The sequence below is a fragment of the Canis aureus genome, chromosome 5, assembly GCF_053574225.1.
Source record: "Canis aureus isolate CA01 chromosome 5, VMU_Caureus_v.1.0, whole genome shotgun sequence".
NCBI lineage: Eukaryota > Metazoa > Chordata > Mammalia > Carnivora > Canidae > Canis > Canis aureus.
Window position 1 is genome coordinate 75,511,569 of NC_135615.1, and position 6,000 is coordinate 75,517,568.

General features: G+C 44.7%; 1 long non-coding RNA gene across 1 annotated transcript in view; it reads left to right on the top strand.

The window, feature by feature from the left end:
• The window catches only part of LOC144314671 (uncharacterized), a 41,137-nt gene extending 35,445 nt beyond the window's left edge, over nt 1-5,692 (top strand). Inside the window, exon 2 of the long non-coding RNA XR_013380515.1 lies at nt 5,412-5,692. This is a non-coding gene — a long non-coding RNA (uncharacterized LOC144314671). The remainder of the gene's footprint in view (nt 1-5,411) is intronic.
• Nucleotides 5,693-6,000: the final 308 nt, after the last annotated feature.

A 6,000-nucleotide genomic window follows, 5' to 3' on the forward strand; every position in this document is an offset into this window, starting at 1 on the left:
GCCTGGAAAAATTCATCAGTGAAACCATCTGTGCTTAACATTTTCTTTGTGATTTTTTTTAATGGATATATGTTCTTTAAAATACATAGGATTACGTAAATTTTCTACTTGTTCTTCTATCAGTTTATGTTAGTTGTTTGAGGAATTTGTTCAGTTCAACTGAATTATCAAATTTATCCTTATAAAACTACACAATATCTCCTCATTCATTTTTAAAATCTGTAAGTTCTATAGTGTTGTCTTCTTTTTTTTAGATCTTGGATTGATTGATTGAATATTTTGGTTATTTATGCCTTCTCCTACACAAAACCAGCTTCAGAAAGCTTGAGGAGATATCCTTCCAGCCTGTACACCACCCAGACAGTCTTACTGTTTTGCTGCCTCCATGGATTCTCCTTGGAAGTGAGATTTATAGATTTTTTTTCAGAACCTATGAAGCTCGCTGGTGTACTGTTGCCCTCTGGCAATACTTGGTCCAGAGGAAATATAGCATAAGGTCCACCTTTCTCAGGGATCCATCATCTCTATAGCACTGTTCACTACTTCTGACCCAGAAATCCTATACGCCGCTATGCACATCTACATGGTTATACCTACACCTACAATCTTTATATAATCTGAGGAATGGGGGAGCTTGCTTACATAATCTCCAAAATTATTCCTGTGACCTGAGATTTGAATCCCTTTTTGAAAATCAAAAGTGAGGAAGAGACTCATGTTTTCTTTTCCTGCTGTCTCATTGCTTTCTTGAACTCAGGCCAGAGTACGGGAGATGGGGTGAATGGATAGAGGGGAAGCTTGGGAAGTAGACAAGTGAACTTGAGTAAATCACTTAATCCCTCAGAGCCTCAATTTCTCCACTTGTAGAGTAAAGGTAATGACCCCTCTCCTGCCTTGCTCATAGTGTAGTGACAATGGATCAAATGAATGCTCAAGAGCAAGGGCTTAAAGAATATTTATTTATTATGAACTCTACCATCTACTCAAAAGGGCATATAAATATGTACATACAATTTAAGTAATTATAATGTATAATATAACAGATGCCTGTGTCCATACCACCCAGTTCAAGAAATTGCTGTATGTTTGAGACTCCTTGCAAGTCTCAGCCCCTTCTTATCTTTCTCCCAAGAGGCGATTAACATACTAATTTTTGTATTGATCATTCTTGCTTCTCCTTGTATTTTGACTTTTTAAACAGATAGCCCTTAGAGAACAAACTGGTGGTTAGCACAGAGGAGGTGAATGGGGGGATGGGTGATGGAAGTGATGGGGATTAAGGAGTGCCCTTGTTGTGATGAGCACCAGGAGTATACGGAATAGTAGGATCACTATATTGTACACCTGAAACTAATATAACACTGCATGTTAGCTATACTGGAATTAAAATTTTTAAAAGACACCCCTTAGCTATATATTATTTTACCTTTGTCTAGTTTTGAGTTTTAGATATATGAATGCTACTGTCTGTCTCTCTCTGTGACTTACTTCTTTCATTTGTCATCATCTTGTGGAGTCCATCCTTGCGTTTGTGTGCAACTATAATTCATTCATTTTCACTGTTGTATGATATTCCATTGGGGGAATATACCACACTGGATCTATCCATTTCCTATTGATGGATATTTGGATCATTTCTAGTCAGGTGACTTTGAATAATGCTACTATGAACATTCTTGTAGATGACTCCACACCACATCTACAACCTAATACAGACCAAGGATTTTCTTTAGGAGTAAAATTGCTGAATCTTAGGGTGTGTGCACATTGAATTAAAAAATGTTATCTCCTAGATGTATTAGTTTCCTCTTGCTGTTATCATGAATTACCACAAACTTAGTAGCTGAAGCATATTTATTTTATAGTTCTGAAGATGAGCTAACATCAAGGTGTTGCCAAGGCTGAGTTCTTTTTGGAGGCTTTAGGAAAGATTCTATTTCTTCACCTTTTCAAATTTCTGGAGGCTGCCCCCATTCATTAGCTCATGACTGCTGCTTCCACCTTCAAAGCCAGCAGTAGCATCTTCAAATCTCTCTCTGACTCTGAGGCCTGCCTCTCTCACTTAAAAGGATCTTGTGAGTATATTGGACCCTGGGATAATCCAGGCTACTCTCCCCAACTTGGGGTCAGCTGACTAGCAACTTCAATCCATCTATAACCTTTAATTTCCCACGCCATGTAACCTAACTTCTTCACAGGTTCTGGGCATTAGGAGGCAGACGTCTTTGAGGGGGATGCGTTTTTGAGGAGGTCACTTAGACCTCAGATAATGCCACATTGTTGCCTTGCCTTTTTATACTTCCACCAATGGAGGTCCATTTCCTTTATTCCTGCAAGAACCACCTTTTATATTAACTTCTTTTTTTATGTTTTGATTATAATGTCTTATTTTGAAATAGTTTAAAAGTCATAGAAAGTTATAGAAATAGAACAAAATTGTACTCTTCACCCAGCTTCTACGTGCACTTTATGTTTGTGTGTGTATGCGTGTGCGTATAGTGCTATGAAATTCTATCACATGTGTAGGTTTGAGTAGCCATCACCATAATCAGGATAAGGACCCCTTTTAAGCCCTCAGCATGGTACGAAGCTTAGAGATCATTATGAGAAGGCCAGCCCTGGAGGCCTCACATGGGTAAGAAGAATGGCTCAGGGCCAGGGAGTGCTCCGGGGCCAGGGCATGAGGGAGAGAAGGGGAAGGCATGGCACTTGAGGTGCTGATCCCCTGGGAGCCGGCCCTGCCCTGGGGGTCCTGGCGAGGATCACCTTGGCCAAGTCGGGCTCAGTGCACCTGAGCGCACAGGCAGCAGGGAGAAGCAACGACTTTAACTCTCCCAGATTAATCCTGCTAAGTTGCAACAATATTGATATGCTATTATTTTCCACCTTTATTCATCCCCCGGCGAAGAAAGAACGACTCCCCCCAGGCCATTCATAATTGAAAAATGCTTTTAAGGCCTTTACGAGTTGAATACTAAATTTCGTGAGGTGCCTGCTTTATTGGGCCTCCAGTCACCAATGATACATTTGCTCCCTAATGTTCTTTAAGGAAAGGAGCTCCAGAGGCATGATGGATGGGACCGATCAGAATCAATGCTCATTAGTGACTCCAGCGGCCAGGTGGGCCTGGGCTGCTCACTCAGGTTGGGGACTGGCTCTCGGCAAAAGACAGGGGCAAGGCCTGTTGGCTGCCATTTGCCTTAGACTGGGACTTTTCTTCATTCATTCATTCAATAGATTCTTACTCTGCACACTGTGCACCAGGGCTGGTACTGGACACAGAAATAGATCAGAGCCAGCCCTGCCCTCAAGGAGCTCCTCAGACACACACATAAATCAGGGCAATAGAGTGGTTATGTGTCTAATGTTGGGAGTGTGCTCGGGGCCTGGGAAGCATGACGAGAACATGGGAAGCATGATGAGAAGATCAGTATTACATGAGGAACTGGCAGGCAAGGAAAGCTTCATATCAGAGGTGACATTTTACAGTGTGAGTAGGAATGTGCCCGAGTGGGAAGGGTGTTCCTAGCAGAGAGAGGCAACATAGGTGAGGGCATGGAGATGTGACCCAGCCTGGAGTGAGGAGATTGAGCCATTGACTTCTTAGATGAGTCACCCTGGTGGCTCAGAGGTGGCCAACACTGCAATCTTACTGACTCATGGAATCCCAGAACTGGCAAAAACAGAATAAGAAGGATCCTCAGAAAGCATGTAGTCTGACCCCTCATGATGCTGATGGGCAGCTGAGGCCCAGAGAGGGAAGGGACTTGTGCCAAGTCTCACAGCCAGGTAATGGGAAGGGCCAGTGCCAAGGGATGAGCCCCTGGCTGGGATTCTGACTATGCAGCTGTGGCCTCTTGGAGACCACAATTCAGCTTGGCATTGACCTTGGGCCTTAGTTTATCATTACATGAAAACATGTGCTTGTTATACAAAACTTGAAGTCCCTTCAGCTCCCAAACTCTATGAAGCCCCGAGGGAGGAACAAGTCTTCTGTTGGGTAACACACAGCTGGCCAGTGACATGAGTGGGGGAAGCTAATGTCTGGATGGGCACCAGGGCAATGGGCTCTTCCTCAGCCTCTTCTCCTTTCATCACTAACGAGCCTTGGTGGCACGCAGTGTGCCTGCATTTTGCAGATGAGGAAACTGAGGACTTAGAGTTCAGGTGACTTGCCCAAGGTCACACAAAAGGCACCCAGAATTTGAAAAAAATTTTTAAAAAAATTTAAAACCAGATTTTTAAAAAACTTCAAAGCTCATGTGCTTCCCATTGTGCTGCGCTGTCCCCTCAGGGCCTCAGAGGAAATCAAACAGACATGAGACAACTGCCCTGTCTATGGTCTCTGTGAGGGCCTCGGGCTGGCTCAGCCCAAGAAATCTGACCACCACCACAAGTGGTAAAGCCTGTGTCAAGTCATAAAGTGATAGATTGGCCCCATCCTTTGTTCTTTCCTGAGAACATTGCTCATGAACATGCTCTGTCCAAGGATCTAGGGGTGGTAAGGGTGTGGCCAGGGAGGGACAGCCAAGATGAGCAGAAGGAGAGGGCCAGGGCCTAGTTATGGATCTCTGCTTCTTCCCTGGGCAGGCCTCTTTCCCAGATCCTACTGAGGACCCAAGAAGCCTTGGTTTGGCTCAGGCCTGACATGGGAAGAGGGGACAGTCAGGCCTCAGATCCCTGCAGCTGGTCCCAGGCCTAAAACCTGAGCTGTGGTGTTGGGAACAAGTCCCTTCTCCCTGAATGACACTGCCCAAGTGGCTCACGCAGGCCCTAGGGGCAGCAGAGCTATATGCCTGCCAGATAGAGAGTCAGCCAGAAGCGGCCCAGGTGCCTGGCACAGTAGAAAGGTCTGGTTCCATCTTGCTGACAGGCTGCCTTTACTCTTGATTTTAGCTCAGGTCATGATCTCAGGGCCTTGAGATGGAGCCCCAGATGGCAGTGTGCTCAGCATGGAGTCCGCTTGAAATTCTCTCTCCCTCTCCTTCTGCCCCTCCCCCTGCTTGTGTGCTCTCACTCTCTCAAATAAATAAATACACCTTTTTATATTTTTTATTTTTATTTTATTTATTTTTTAATAAATCTTAGAGAGAGAGAAAAGGATGTCAGGTGATATGGAGGAAACAAAGGCAGAGTAGGAACAAGACAGTGATGAGAGGCGGGGGCTCTTCCAGACAGATGTGTCAGGGGGAGCATCTCTGATAGGCAACATTCCAGTGAGACATGAAGGAAGATATGGGGTCTTAAAATATGTCCACAACTTCTTTGATATTCTTCCTTTCAAGAGATGGAGCTTAATTTCCTCCCTTTGAGTGTGAACCAGACTTGGAGACTTACTTCCAGCAAGTAGAATGTGCCAGAAATGATGGCATATGACTCCTGGTAAGGTATAAATACTTGCTCGTTCTCAGATCACCTGTTGCCATGTCATGAGGATGCTCAAGCAGCTGTGTGGAGAGGCCCATCTAGTGAGGAACCCACCCCTTCTGCCAACGGCCAGCGAGGAACTGATGCCTCCTGCCAATGGCCGTTTGAGTGCGCCATCTGGGAAGTGGACCCAGTTAAGCCTTCAGATGACTCTGCACCTGCTGTCATTCTGATTTCAGCCTTCTCAGAGAGCCTGAGCAGGAAGCAATGACTCTTGGATTCTTGACCCATAAAACTGCATAATGATAAATGTTGGTTGTTCTAAGTCACTAAATTTGGAGATAATTTGTTATACAGCAGTAGATAACAAGTACAGAAGGGGAGGAGCAAACATGGATATGTGGAGGGGAGAGTGACCCAAACTGAGGGGACAGCAGGTACAAAGGTCCTGTGGCTCCATGCAGGGAAGACAGAGATTGTACCTGTGGCTCAGCCCTTGTCTGTCTGGTCCTCAATTTTTTCATTTGTCAAAGTAAACAGACATTGTCAGATGAGAAATTTGATTATAGACCTCAAAAGGCTCTGAGAGAGCAGGGAGTGGCTGAACCACACAGCCGGCTCTGGCCAGCCTGA